The sequence below is a fragment of the Ambystoma mexicanum genome, chromosome 6q, assembly GCF_040938575.1.
Source record: "Ambystoma mexicanum isolate Mex_15411 chromosome 6q, UKY_AmexF1_1, whole genome shotgun sequence".
NCBI lineage: Eukaryota > Metazoa > Chordata > Amphibia > Caudata > Ambystomatidae > Ambystoma > Ambystoma mexicanum.
In genome coordinates, this window is record NC_090937.1 from 1,631,917,451 (window position 1) to 1,631,930,492 (window position 13,042).

The following is a 13,042-nucleotide window of genomic DNA, read 5'->3' on the forward strand; positions in this document are numbered from 1 at the left end:
CCTTTCCCTGAAGCAAAGTTCCTTCATTCCTCCCTCCCATAACCCTTAGCAGGGGATTTATGGTAATTGAGTTGAGTTTCCAAACTGGCCCTTCCTTCCTTCCTTCCCATATCTGCCAGCTCGAGAAGGCTTGTTTTGTTGCACCTGGGAAGTAAAGTATCTATTTGCGAGAGAGAGAGAATGAGAGAGAGAGACAGAGAGAGAGAGACAGAGAGAGAAGGGGAAGGGGTGTTGGCAGTTAGGGTGTGAGCTAGAGAAATGAGGCCTGTCTGCAAAAGGCCATGGGATGGGAGTGCGTGGTTGCAGGTTGTTTGGCTTTGTAAGGCCTACTGCCCGCTTCACTCGAAACTGGGTCTAGGGTTGTCGGTTTGTAGGCTGTAAAAGCCCATAAAAGCTCTTGTTCTCCAACCAGCAGAGTGGCGCAGCGGAAGCGTGCTGGGCCCATAACCCAGAGGTCGATGGATCGAAACCATCCTCTGCTAACTTTTTTCAAATTATGTTTTTGTGTCATGGCATTAGGGCACAAAGAGCTGTAAGTGCCTGGATGCAATGTCATTCCTTGAACTTGCTGCCTCGTTCCACTCTTGCGCTAAATAGGAGAGGGTCCCAGCCCAGCCAACAAAATGTACTGTTCAATCAAACCAAACTTAAAACCAAGCTCCTTTTTTAAGGGGTCCCGGGGAAATGTTGGGCTGACCGGCAAGACCTCATGATGCGAACTGCTTCTGCGTCAAACGCAAGCTTTTTTCATTCCCAGCCAATGACTTATTCTTATTTCTAAGGGCCGCTCCATCAGATAGCCCAGACAGGCAGGCGTTGGTGGTATAGTGGTGAGCATAGCTGCCTTCCAAGCAGTTGACCCGGGTTCGATTCCCGGCCAACGCAGATCAAATCTTTAAATTGTTCAAAATGCATTTTTTGGAAATCAGACTCATGCTGAAAGCAAAGCTGACACACTTTTCGTGAAAATCAAAACCCCATCCAGGAAAGGTTCTTGCATCCTAGTTTCTGCAACTGTCTATCGGTGAGGGGATTGAAGCGAGCAGGGCTCCTGGCCCCTCCCCGACAAAGCCCTGACGAAGGCCTGACAAAGGCCTATTCGCCTTGCCCTGACGGGCCTTGGTCCCAGCAGGCCACCGAGCACAGCACCTCAGCCTATTAGAGTGAGGTTTCAGGATCTCTCTCATCCTGTAAACCAACATACTGAAGAAGGTGAAACGTGTGGCTGCGCTCCTCACATGCTGAAGCAGCAGCAGCCCTTTCCCTGAATCAAAGTTCCTTCATTCCTCCCTCCCATAACCCTTAGCAGGGGATTTATGGTAATTGAGTTGAGTTTCCAAACTGGCCCTTCCTTCCTTCCTTCCCATATCTGCCAGCTCGAGAAGGCTTGTTTTGTTGCACCTGGGAAGTAAAGTATCTATTTGCGAGAGAGAGAGAATGAGAGAGAGAGACAGAGAGAGAGAGACAGAGAGAGAAGGGGAAGGGGTGTTGGCAGTTAGGGTGTGAGCTAGAGAAATGAGGCCTGTCTGCAAAAGGCCATGGGATGGGAGTGCGTGGTTGCAGGTTGTTTGGCTTTGTAAGGCCTACTGCCCGCTTCACTCGAAACTGGGTCTAGGGTTGTCGGTTTGTAGGCTGTAAAAGCCCAGAAAAGCTCTTGTTCTCCAACCAGCAGAGTGGCGCAGCGGAAGCGTGCTGGGCCCATAACCCAGAGGTCGATTGATCGAAACCATCCTCTGCTAACTTTTTTCAAATTATGTTTTTGTGTCATGGCATTAGGGCACAAAGAGCTGTAAGTGCCTGGATGCAATGTCATTCCTTGAACTTGCTGCCTCGTTCCACTCTTGCGCTAAATAGGAGAGGGTCCCAGCCCAGCCAACAAAATGTACTGTTCAATCAAACCAAACTTAAAACCAAGCTCCTTTTTTAAGGGGTCCCGGGGAAATGTTGGGCTGACCGGCAAGACCTCATGATGCGAACTGCTTCTGCGTCAAACGCAAGCTTTTTTCATTCCCAGCCAATGACTTATTCTTATTTCTAAGGGCCGCTCCATCAGATAGCCCAGACAGGCAGGCGTTGGTGGTATAGTGGTGAGCATAGCTGCCTTCCAAGCAGTTGACCTGGGTTCGATTCCCGGCCAACGCAGATCAAATCTTTAAATTGTTCAAAATGCATTTTTTGGAAATCAGACTCATGCTGAAAGCAAAGCTGACACACTTTTCGTGAAAATCAAAACCCCATCCAGGAAAGGTTCTTGCATCCTAGTTTCTGCAACTGTCTATCGGTGAGGGGATTGAAGCGAGCAGGGCTCCTGGCCCCTCCCCGACAAAGGCCTGACAAAGGCCTATTCGCCTTGCCCTGACGGGCCAAGGTCCCAGCAGGCCACCGAGCACAGCACCTCAGCCTATTAGAGTGAGGTTTCAGGATCTCTCTCATCCTGTAAACCAACATACTGAAGAAGGTGAAACGTGTGGCTGCGCTCCTCACATGCTGAAGCAGCAGCAGCCCTTTCCCTGAAGCAAAGTTCCTTCATTCCTCCCTCCCATAACCCTTAGCAGGGGATTTATGGTAATTGAGTTGAGTTTCCAAACTGGCCCTTCCTTCCTTCCTTCCCATATCTGCCAGCTCGAGAAGGCTTGTTTTGTTGCACCTGGGAAGTAAAGTATCTATTTGCGAGAGAGAGAGAATGAGAGAGAGAGACAGAGAGAGAGAGACAGAGAGAGAAGGGGAAGGGGTGTTGGCAGTTAGGGTGTGAGCTAGAGAAATGAGGCCTGTCTGCAAAAGGCCATGGGATGGGAGTGCGTGGTTGCAGGTTGTTTGGCTTTGTAAGGCCTACTGCCCGCTTCACTCGAAACTGGGTCTAGGGTTGTCGGTTTGTAGGCTGTAAAAGCCCATAAAAGCTCTTGTTCTCCAACCAGCAGAGTGGCGCAGCGGAAGCGTGCTGGGCCCATAACCCAGAGGTCGATGGATCGAAACCATCCTCTGCTAACTTTTTTCAAATTATGTTTTTGTGTCATGGCATTAGGGCACAAAGAGCTGTAAGTGCCTGGATGCAATGTCATTCCTTGAACTTGCTGCCTCGTTCCACTCTTGCGCTAAATAGGAGAGGGTCCCAGCCCAGCCAACAAAATGTACTGTTCAATCAAACCAAACTTAAAACCAAGCTCCTTTTTTAAGGGGTCCCGGGGAAATGTTGGGCTGACCGGCAAGACCTCATGATGCGAACTGCTTCTGCGTCAAATGCAAGCTTTTTTCATTCCCAGCCAATGACTTATTCTTATTTCTAAGGGCCGCTCCATCAGATAGTCCAGACAGGCAGGCGTTGGTGGTATAGTGGTGAGCATAGCTGCCTTCCAAGCAGTTGACCCGGGTTCGATTCCCGGCCAACGCAGATCAAATCTTTAAATTGTTCAAAATGCATTTTTTGGAAATCAGACTCATGCTGAAAGCAAAGCTGACACACTTTTCGTGAAAATCAAAACCCCATCCAGGAAAGGTTCTTTCATCCTAGTTTCTGCAACTGTCTATCGGTGAGGGGATTGAAGCGAGCAGGGCTCCTGGCCCCTCCCCGACAAAGCCCTGACGAAGGCCTGACAAAGGCCTATTCGCCTTGCCCTGACGGGCCTTGGTCCCAGCAGGCCACCGAGCACAGCACCTCAGCCTATTAGAGTGAGGTTTCAGGATCTCTCTCATCCTGTAAACCAACATACTGAAGAAGGTGAAACGTGTGGCTGCGCTCCTCACATGCTGAAGCAGCAGCAGCCCTTTCCCTGAAGCAAAGTTCCTTCATTCCTCCCTCCCATAACCCTTAGCAGGGGATTTATGGTAATTGAGTTGAGTTTCCAAACTGGCCCTTCCTTCCTTCCTTCCCATATCTGCCAGCTCGAGAAGGCTTGTTTTGTTGCACCTGGGAAGTAAAGTATCTATTTGCGAGAGAGAGAGAATGAGAGAGAGAGACAGAGAGAGAGAGACAGAGAGAGAAGGGGAAGGGGTGTTGGCAGTTAGGGTGTGAGCTAGAGAAATGAGGCCTGTCTGCAAAAGGCCATGGGATGGGAGTGCGTGGTTGCAGGTTGTTTGGCTTTGTAAGGCCTACTGCCCGCTTCACTCGAAACTGGGTCTAGGGTTGTCGGTTTGTAGGCTGTAAAAGCCCAGAAAAGCTCTTGTTCTCCAACCAGCAGAGTGGCGCAGCGGAAGCGTGCTGGGCCCATAACCCAGAGGTCGATGGATCGAAACCATCCTCTGCTAACTTTTTTCAAATTATGTTTTTGTGTCATGGCATTAGGGCACAAAGAGCTGTAAGTGCCTGGATGCAATGTCATTCCTTGAACTTGCTGCCTCGTTCCACTCTTGCGCTAAATAGGAGAGGGTCCCAGCCCAGCCAACAAAATGTACTGTTCAATCAAACCAAACTTAAAACCAAGCTCCTTTTTTAAGGGGTCCCGGGGAAATGTTGGGCTGACCGGCAAGACCTCATGATGCGAACTGCTTCTGCGTCAAACGCAAGCTTTTTTCATTCCCAGCCAATGACTTATTCTTTTTTCTAAGGGCCGCTCCATCAGATAGCCCAGTCAGGCAGGCGTTGGTGGTATAGTGGTGAGCATAGCTGCCTTCCAAGCAGTTGACCCGGGTTCGATTCCCGGCCAACGCAGATCAAATCTTTAAATTGTTCAAAATGCATTTTTTGGAAATCAGACTCATGCTGAAAGCAAAGCTGACACACTTTTCGTGAAAATCAAAACCCCATCCAGGAAAGGTTCTTGCATCCTAGTTTCTGCAACTGTCTATCGGTGAGGGGATTGAAGCGAGCAGGGCTCCTGGCCCCTCCCCGACAAAGCCCTGACGAAGGCCTGACAAAGGCCTATTCGCCTTGCCCTGACGGGCCTTGGTCCCAGCAGGCCACCGAGCACAGCACCTCAGCCTATTAGAGTGAGGTTTCAGGATCTCTCTCATCCTGTAAACCAACATACTGAAGAAGGTGAAACGTGTGGCTGCGCTCCTCACATGCTGAAGCAGCAGCAGCCCTTTCCCTGAAGCAAAGTTCCTTCATTCCTCCCTCCCATAACCCTTAGCAGGGGATTTATGGTAATTGAGTTGAGTTTCCAAACTGGCCCTTCCTTCCTTCCTTCCCATATCTGCCAGCTCGAGAAGGCTTGTTTTGTTGCACCTGGGAAGTAAAGTATCTATTTGCGAGAGAGAGAGAATGAGAGAGAGAGACAGAGAGAGAGAGACAGAGAGAGAAGGGGAAGGGGTGTTGGCAGTTAGGGTGTGAGCTAGAGAAATGAGGCCTGTCTGCAAAAGGCCATGGGATGGGAGTGCGTGGTTGCAGGTTGTTTGGCTTTGTAAGGCCTACTGCCCGCTTCACTCGAAACTGGGTCTAGGGTTGTCGGTTTGTAGGCTGTAAAAGCCCATAAAAGCTCTTGTTCTCCAACCAGCAGAGTGGCGCAGCGGAAGCGTGCTGGGCCCATAACCCAGAGGTCGATGGATCGAAACCATCCTCTGCTAACTTTTTTCAAATTATGTTTTTGTGTCATGGCATTAGGGCACAAAGAGCTGTAAGTGCCTGGATGCAATGTCATTCCTTGAACTTGCTGCCTCGTTCCACTCTTGCGCTAAATAGGAGAGGGTCCCAGCCCAGCCAACAAAATGTACTGTTCAATCAAACCAAACTTAAAACCAAGCTCCTTTTTTAAGGGGTCCCGGGGAAATGTTGGGCTGACCGGCAAGACCTCATGATGCGAACTGCTTCTGCGTCAAACGCAAGCTTTTTTCATTCCCAGCCAATGACTTATTCTTATTTCTAAGGGCCGCTCCATCACATAGCCCAGACAGGCAGGCGTTGGTGGTATAGTGGTGAGCATAGCTGCCTTCCAAGCAGTTGACCCGGGTTCGATTCCCGGCCAACGCAGATCAAATCTTTAAATTGTTCAAAATGCATTTTTTGGAAATCAGACTCATGCTGAAAGCAAAGCTGACACACTTTTCGTGAAAATCAAAACCCCATCCAGGAAAGGTTCTTGCATCCTAGTTTCTGCAACTGTCTATCGGTGAGGGGATTGAAGCGAGCAGGGCTCCTGGCCCCTCCCCGACAAAGCCCTGACGAAGGCCTGACAAAGGCCTATTCGCCTTGCCCTGACGGGCCTTGGTCCCAGCAGGCCACCGAGCACAGCACCTCAGCCTATTAGAGTGAGGTTTCAGGATCTCTCTCATCCTGTAAACCAACATACTGAAGAAGGTGAAACGTGTGGCTGCGCTCCTCACATGCTGAAGCAGCAGCAGCCCTTTCCCTGAAGCAAAGTTCCTTCATTCCTCCCTCCCATAACCCTTAGCAGGGGATTTATGGTAATTGAGTTGAGTTTCCAAACTGGCCCTTCCTTCCTTCCTTCCCATATCTGCCAGCTCGAGAAGGCTTGTTTTGTTGCACCTGGGAAGTAAAGTATCTATTTGCGAGAGAGAGAGAATGAGAGAGAGAGACAGAGAGAGAGAGACAGAGAGAGAAGGGGAAGGGGTGTTGGCAGTTAGGGTGTGAGCTAGAGAAATGAGGCCTGTCTGCAAAAGGCCATGGGATGGGAGTGCGTGGTTGCAGGTTGTTTGGCTTTGTAAGGCCTACTGCCCGCTTCACTCGAAACTGGGTCTAGGGTTGTCGGTTTGTAGGCTGTAAAAGCCCATAAAAGCTCTTGTTCTCCAACCAGCAGAGTGGCGCAGCGGAAGCGTGCTGGGCCCATAACCCAGAGGTCGATGGATCGAAACCATCCTCTGCTAACTTTTTTCAAATTATGTTTTTGTGTCATGGCATTAGGGCACAAAGAGCTGTAAGTGCCTGGATGCAATGTCATTCCTTGAACTTGCTGCCTCGTTCCACTCTTGCGCTAAATAGGAGAGGGTCCCAGCCCAGCCAACAAAATGTACTGTTCAATCAAACCAAACTTAAAACCAAGCTCCTTTTTTAAGGGGTCCCGGGGAAATGTTGGGCTGACCGGCAAGACCTCATGATGCGAACTGCTTCTGCGTCAAACGCAAGCTTTTTTCATTCCCAGCCAATGACTTATTCTTATTTCTAAGGGCCGCTCCATCAGATAGCCCAGACAGGCAGGCGTTGGTGGTATAGTGGTGAGCATAGCTGCCTTCCAAGCAGTTGACCCGGGTTCGATTCCCGGCCAACGCAGATCAAATCTTTAAATTGTTCAAAATGCATTTTTTGGAAATCAGACTCATGCTGAAAGCAAAGCTGACACACTTTTCGTGAAAATCAAAACCCCATCCAGGAAAGGTTCTTGCATCCTAGTTTCTGCAACTGTCTATCGGTGAGGGGATTGAAGCGAGCAGGGCTCCTGGCCCCTCCCCGACAAAGCCCTGACGAAGGCCTGACAAAGGCCTATTCGCCTTGCCCTGACGGGCCTTGGTCCCAGCAGGCCACCGAGCACAGCACCTCAGCCTATTAGAGTGAGGTTTCAGGATCTCTCTCATCCTGTAAACCAACATACTGAAGAAGGTGAAACGTGTGGCTGCGCTCCTCACATGCTGAAGCAGCAGCAGCCCTTTCCCTGAAGCAAAGTTCCTTCATTCCTCCCTCCCATAACCCTTAGCAGGGGATTTATGGTAATTGAGTTGAGTTTCCAAACTGGCCCTTCCTTCCTTCCTTCCCATATCTGCCAGCTCGAGAAGGCTTGTTTTGTTGCACCTGGGAAGTAAAGTATCTATTTGCGAGAGAGAGAGAATGAGAGAGAGAGACAGAGAGAGAGAGACAGAGAGAGAAGGGGAAGGGGTGTTGGCAGTTAGGGTGTGAGCTAGAGAAATGAGGCCTGTCTGCAAAAGGCCATGGGATGGGAGTGCGTGGTTGCAGGTTGTTTGGCTTTGTAAGGCCTACTGCCCGCTTCACTCGAAACTGGGTCTAGGGTTGTCGGTTTGTAGGCTGTAAAAGCCCAGAAAAGCTCTTGTTCTCCAACCAGCAGAGTGGCGCAGCGGAAGCGTGCTGGGCCCATAACCCAGAGGTCGATGGATCGAAACCATCCTCTGCTAACTTTTTTCAAATTATGTTTTTGTGTCATGGCATTAGGGCACAAAGAGCTGTAAGTGCCTGGATGCAATGTCATTCCTTGAACTTGCTGCCTCGTTCCACTCTTGCGCTAAATAGGAGAGGGTCCCAGCCCAGCCAACAAAATGTACTGTTCAATCAAACCAAACTTAAAACCAAGCTCCTTTTTTAAGGGGTCCCGGGGAAATGTTGGGCTGACCGGCAAGACCTCATGATGCGAACTGCTTCTGCGTCAAACGCAAGCTTTTTTCATTCCCAGCCAATGACTTATTCTTATTTCTAAGGGCCGCTCCATCAGATAGCCCAGACAGGCAGGCGTTGGTGGTATAGTGGTGAGCATAGCTGCCTTCCAAGCAGTTGACCCGGGTTCGATTCCCGGCCAACGCAGATCAAATCTTTAAATTGTTCAAAATGCATTTTTTGGAAATCAGACTCATGCTGAAAGCAAAGCTGACACACTTTTCGTGAAAATCAAAACCCCATCCAGGAAAGGTTCTTGCATCCTAGTTTCTGCAACTGTCTATCGGTGAGGGGATTGAAGCGAGCAGGGCTCCTGGCCCCTCCCCGACAAAGCCCTGACGAAGGCCTGACAAAGGCCTATTCGCCTTGCCCTGACGGGCCTTGGTCCCAGCAGGCCACCGAGCACAGCACCTCAGCCTATTAGAGTGAGGTTTCAGGATCTCTCTCATCCTGTAAACCAACATACTGAAGAAGGTGAAACGTGTGGCTGCGCTCCTCACATGCTGAAGCAGCAGCAGCCCTTTCCCTGAAGCAAAGTTCCTTCATTCCTCCCTCCCATAACCCTTAGCAGGGGATTTATGGTAATTGAGTTGAGTTTCCAAACTGGCCCTTCCTTCCTTCCTTCCCATATCTGCCAGCTCGAGAAGGCTTGTTTTGTTGCACCTGGGAAGTAAAGTATCTATTTGCGAGAGAGAGAGAATGAGAGAGAGAGACAGAGAGAGAGAGACAGAGAGAGAAGGGGAAGGGGTGTTGGCAGTTAGGGTGTGAGCTAGAGAAATGAGGCCTGTCTGCAAAAGGCCATGGGATGGGAGTGCGTGGTTGCAGGTTGTTTGGCTTTGTAAGGCCTACTGCCCGCTTCACTCGAAACTGGGTCTAGGGTTGTCGGTTTGTAGGCTGTAAAAGCCCATAAAAGCTCTTGTTCTCCAACCAGCAGAGTGGCGCAGCGGAAGCGTGCTGGGCCCATAACCCAGAGGTCGATGGATCGAAACCATCCTCTGCTAACTTTTTTCAAATTATGTTTTTGTGTCATGGCATTAGGGCACAAAGAGCTGTAAGTGCCTGGATGCAATGTCATTCCTTGAACTTGCTGCCTCGTTCCACTCTTGCGCTAAATAGGAGAGGGTCCCAGCCCAGCCAACAAAATGTACTGTTCAATCAAACCAAACTTAAAACCAAGCTCCTTTTTTAAGGGGTCCCGGGGAAATGTTGGGCTGACCGGCAAGACCTCATGATGCGAACTGCTTCTGCGTCAAACGCAAGCTTTTTTCATTCCCAGCCAATGACTTATTCTTATTTCTAAGGGCCGCTCCATCAGATAGCCCAGACAGGCAGGCGTTGGTGGTATAGTGGTGAGCATAGCTGCCTTCCAAGCAGTTGACCCGGGTTCGATTGCCAACGCAGATCAAATCTTTAAATTGTTCAAAATGCATTTTTTGGAAATCAGACTCATGCTGAAAGCAAAGCTGACACACTTTTCGTGAAAATCAAAACCCCATCCAGGAAAGGTTCTTGCATCCTAGTTTCTGCAACTGTCTATCGGTGAGGGGATTGAAGCGAGCAGGGCTCCTGGCCCCTCCCCGACAAAGCCCTGACGAAGGCCTGACAAAGGCCTATTCGCCTTGCCCTGACGGGCCTTGGTCCCAGCAGGCCACCGAGCACAGCACCTCAGCCTATTAGAGTGAGGTTTCAGGATCTCTCTCATCCTGTAAACCAACATACTGAAGAAGGTGAAACATGTGGCTGCGCTCCTCACATGCTGAAGCAGCAGCAGCCCTTTCCCTGAAGCAAAGTTCCTTCATTCCTCCCTCCCATAACCCTTAGCAGGGGATTTATGGTAATTGAGTTGAGTTTCCAAACTGGCCCTTCCTTCCTTCCTTCCCATATCTGCCAGCTCGAGAAGGCTTGTTTTGTTGCACCTGGGAAGTAAAGTATCTATTTGCGAGAGAGAGAGAATGAGAGAGAGAGACAGAGAGAGAGAGACAGAGAGAGAAGGGGAAGGGGTGTTGGCAGTTAGGGTGTGAGCTAGAGAAATGAGGCCTGTCTGCAAAAGGCCATGGGATGGGAGTGCGTGGTTGCAGGTTGTTTGGCTTTGTAAGGCCTACTGCCCGCTTCACTCGAAACTGGGTCTAGGGTTGTCGGTTTGTAGGCTGTAAAAGCCCATAAAAGCTCTTGTTCTCCAACCAGCAGAGTGGCGCAGCGGAAGCGTGCTGGGCCCATAACCCAGAGGTCGATGGATCGAAACCATCCTCTGCTAACTTTTTTCAAATTATGTTTTTGTGTCATGGCATTAGGGCACAAAGAGCTGTAAGTGCCTGGATGCAATGTCATTCCTTGAACTTGCTGCCTCGTTCCACTCTTGCGCTAAATAGGAGAGGGTCCCAGCCCAGCCAACAAAATGTACTGTTCAATCAAACCAAACTTAAAACCAAGCTCCTTTTTTAAGGGGTCCCGGGGAAATGTTGGGCTGACCGGCAAGACCTCATGATGCGAACTGCTTCTGCGTCAAACGCAAGCTTTTTTCATTCCCAGCCAATGACTTATTCTTATTTCTAAGGGCCGCTCCATCAGATAGGCCAGACAGGCAGGCGTTGGTGGTATAGTGGTGAGCATAGCTGCCTTCCAAGCAGTTGACCCGGGTTCGACTCCCGGCCAACGCAGATCAAATCTTTAAATTGTTCAAAATGCATTTTTTGGAAATCAGACTCATGCTGAAAGCAAAGCTGACACACTTTTCGTGAAAATCAAAACCCCATCCAGGAAAGGTTCTTGCATCCTAGTTTCTGCAACTGTCTATCGGTGAGGGGATTGAAGCGAGCAGGGCTCCTGGCCCCTCCCCGACAAAGGCCTGACAAAGGCCTATTCGCCTTGCCCTGACGGGCCAAGGTCCCAGCAGGCCACCGAGCACAGCACCTCAGCCTATTAGAGTGAGGTTTCAGGATCTCTCTCATCCTGTAAACCAACATACTGAAGAAGGTGAAACGTGTGGCTGCGCTCCTCACATGCTGAAGCAGCAGCAGCCCTTTCCCTGAAGCAAAGTTCCTTCATTCCTCCCTCCCATAACCCTTAGCAGGGGATTTATGGTAATTGAGTTGAGTTTCCAAACTGGCCCTTCCTTCCTTCCTTCCCATATCTGCCAGCTCGAGAAGGCTTGTTTTGTTGCACCTGGGAAGTAAAGTATCTATTTGCGAGAGAGAGAGAATGAGAGAGAGAGACAGAGAGAGAGAGACAGAGAGAGAAGGGGAAGGGGTGTTGGCAGTTAGGGTGTGAGCTAGAGAAATGAGGCCTGTCTGCAAAAGGCCATGGGATGGGAGTGCGTGGTTGCAGGTTGTTTGGCTTTGTAAGGCCTACTGCCCGCTTCACTCGAAAATGGGTCTAGGGTTGTCGGTTTGTAGGCTGTAAAAGCCCAGAAAAGCTTTTGTTCTCCAACCAGCAGAGTGGCGCAGCGGAAGCGTGCTGGGCCCATAACCCAGAGGTCGATGGATCGAAACCATCCTCTGCTAACTTTTTTCAAATTATGTTTTTGTGTCATGGCATTAGGGCACAAAGAGCTGTAAGTGCCTGGATGCAATGTCATTCCTTGAACTTGCTGCCTCGTTCCACTCTTGCGCTAAATAGGAGAGGGTCCCAGCCCAGCCAACAAAATGTACTGTTCAATCAAACCAAACTTAAAACCAAGCTCCTTTTTTAAGGGGTCCCGGGGAAATGTTGGGCTGACCGGCAAGACCTCATGATGCGAACTGCTTCTGCGTCAAACGCAAGCTTTTTTCATTCCCAGCCAATGACTTATTCTTATTTCTAAGGGCCGCTCCATCAGATAGCCCAGACAGGCAGGCGTTGGTGGTATAGTGGTGAGCATAGCTGCCTTCCAAGCAGTTGACCCGGGTTCGATTCCCGGCCAACGCAGATCAAATCTTTAAATTGTTCAAAATGCATTTTTTGGAAATCAGACTCATGCTGAAAGCAAAGCTGACACACTTTTCGTGAAAATCAAAACCCCATCCAGGAAAGGTTCTTGCATCCTAGTTTCTGCAACTGTCTATCGGTGAGGGGATTGAAGCGAGCAGGGCTCCTGGCCCCTCCCCGACAAAGCCCTGACGAAGGCCTGACAAAGGCCTATTCGCCTTGCCCTGACGGGCCTTGGTCCCAGCAGGCCACCGAGCACAGCACCTCAGCCTATTAGAGTGAGGTTTCAGGATCTCTCTCATCCTGTAAACCAACATACTGAAGAAGGTGAAACGTGTGGCTGCGCTCCTCACATGCTGAAGCAGCAGCAGCCCTTTCCCTGAAGCAAAGTTCCTTCATTCCTCCCTCCCATAACCCTTAGCAGGGGATTTATGGTAATTGAGTTGAGTTTCCAAACTGGCCCTTCCTTCCTTCCTTCCCATATCTGCCAGCTCGAGAAGGCTTGTTTTGTTGCACCTGGGAAGTAAAGTATCTATTTGCGAGAGAGAGAGAATGAGAGAGAGAGACAGAGAGAGAGAGACAGAGAGAGAAGGGGAAGGGGTGTTGGCAGTTAGGGTGTGAGCTAGAGAAATGAGGCCTGTCTGCAAAAGGCCATGGGATGGGAGTGCGTGGTTGCAGGTTGTTTGGCTTTGTAAGGCCTACTGCCCGCTTCACTCGAAACTGGGTCTAGGGTTGTCGGTTTGTAGGCTGTAAAAGCCCATAAAAGCTCTTGTTCTCCAACCAGCAGAGTGGCGCAGCGGAAGCGTGCTGGGCCCATAACCCAGAGGTCGATGGATCGAAACCATCCTCTGCTAACTTTTTTCAAATTAT

General features: G+C 50.0%; 17 non-coding genes across 17 annotated transcripts; all 17 read left to right on the forward strand.

Moving 5' to 3' along the window:
- Positions 1 to 410: 410 nt before the first annotated feature.
- TRNAM-CAU (transfer RNA methionine (anticodon CAU)) lies at positions 411 to 482 on the forward strand. Its single transcript has one exon. It is a non-coding gene; the product is annotated as a tRNA-Met (tRNA).
- Positions 483 to 813: 331 nt separating this feature from the next.
- Positions 814 to 885, forward strand: TRNAG-UCC (transfer RNA glycine (anticodon UCC)). Its single transcript has one exon. It is a non-coding gene; the product is annotated as a tRNA-Gly (tRNA).
- A 2,028-nt stretch (positions 886 to 2,913) lies between these two features.
- Positions 2,914 to 2,985, forward strand: TRNAM-CAU (transfer RNA methionine (anticodon CAU)). The gene has a single exon. It is a non-coding gene; the product is annotated as a tRNA-Met (tRNA).
- Positions 2,986 to 3,316: 331 nt separating this feature from the next.
- Positions 3,317 to 3,388, forward strand: TRNAG-UCC (transfer RNA glycine (anticodon UCC)). The gene has a single exon. It is a non-coding gene; the product is annotated as a tRNA-Gly (tRNA).
- Positions 3,389 to 4,170: 782 nt separating this feature from the next.
- TRNAM-CAU (transfer RNA methionine (anticodon CAU)) lies at positions 4,171 to 4,242 on the forward strand. The gene has a single exon. It is a non-coding gene; the product is annotated as a tRNA-Met (tRNA).
- A 331-nt stretch (positions 4,243 to 4,573) lies between these two features.
- Positions 4,574 to 4,645, forward strand: TRNAG-UCC (transfer RNA glycine (anticodon UCC)). Its single transcript has one exon. It is a non-coding gene; the product is annotated as a tRNA-Gly (tRNA).
- A 782-nt stretch (positions 4,646 to 5,427) lies between these two features.
- TRNAM-CAU (transfer RNA methionine (anticodon CAU)) lies at positions 5,428 to 5,499 on the forward strand. Its single transcript has one exon. It is a non-coding gene; the product is annotated as a tRNA-Met (tRNA).
- A 331-nt stretch (positions 5,500 to 5,830) lies between these two features.
- On the forward strand, positions 5,831 to 5,902 carry TRNAG-UCC (transfer RNA glycine (anticodon UCC)). Its single transcript has one exon. It is a non-coding gene; the product is annotated as a tRNA-Gly (tRNA).
- A 782-nt stretch (positions 5,903 to 6,684) lies between these two features.
- Positions 6,685 to 6,756, forward strand: TRNAM-CAU (transfer RNA methionine (anticodon CAU)). Its single transcript has one exon. It is a non-coding gene; the product is annotated as a tRNA-Met (tRNA).
- A 331-nt stretch (positions 6,757 to 7,087) lies between these two features.
- On the forward strand, positions 7,088 to 7,159 carry TRNAG-UCC (transfer RNA glycine (anticodon UCC)). The gene has a single exon. It is a non-coding gene; the product is annotated as a tRNA-Gly (tRNA).
- A 782-nt stretch (positions 7,160 to 7,941) lies between these two features.
- Positions 7,942 to 8,013, forward strand: TRNAM-CAU (transfer RNA methionine (anticodon CAU)). The gene has a single exon. It is a non-coding gene; the product is annotated as a tRNA-Met (tRNA).
- Positions 8,014 to 8,344: 331 nt separating this feature from the next.
- Positions 8,345 to 8,416, forward strand: TRNAG-UCC (transfer RNA glycine (anticodon UCC)). Its single transcript has one exon. It is a non-coding gene; the product is annotated as a tRNA-Gly (tRNA).
- A 782-nt stretch (positions 8,417 to 9,198) lies between these two features.
- Positions 9,199 to 9,270, forward strand: TRNAM-CAU (transfer RNA methionine (anticodon CAU)). Its single transcript has one exon. It is a non-coding gene; the product is annotated as a tRNA-Met (tRNA).
- Positions 9,271 to 10,451: 1,181 nt separating this feature from the next.
- TRNAM-CAU (transfer RNA methionine (anticodon CAU)) lies at positions 10,452 to 10,523 on the forward strand. The gene has a single exon. It is a non-coding gene; the product is annotated as a tRNA-Met (tRNA).
- Positions 10,524 to 11,697: 1,174 nt separating this feature from the next.
- Positions 11,698 to 11,769, forward strand: TRNAM-CAU (transfer RNA methionine (anticodon CAU)). The gene has a single exon. It is a non-coding gene; the product is annotated as a tRNA-Met (tRNA).
- A 331-nt stretch (positions 11,770 to 12,100) lies between these two features.
- On the forward strand, positions 12,101 to 12,172 carry TRNAG-UCC (transfer RNA glycine (anticodon UCC)). Its single transcript has one exon. It is a non-coding gene; the product is annotated as a tRNA-Gly (tRNA).
- A 782-nt stretch (positions 12,173 to 12,954) lies between these two features.
- On the forward strand, positions 12,955 to 13,026 carry TRNAM-CAU (transfer RNA methionine (anticodon CAU)). The gene has a single exon. It is a non-coding gene; the product is annotated as a tRNA-Met (tRNA).
- The last annotated feature ends 16 nt before the right edge of the window (positions 13,027 to 13,042 follow it).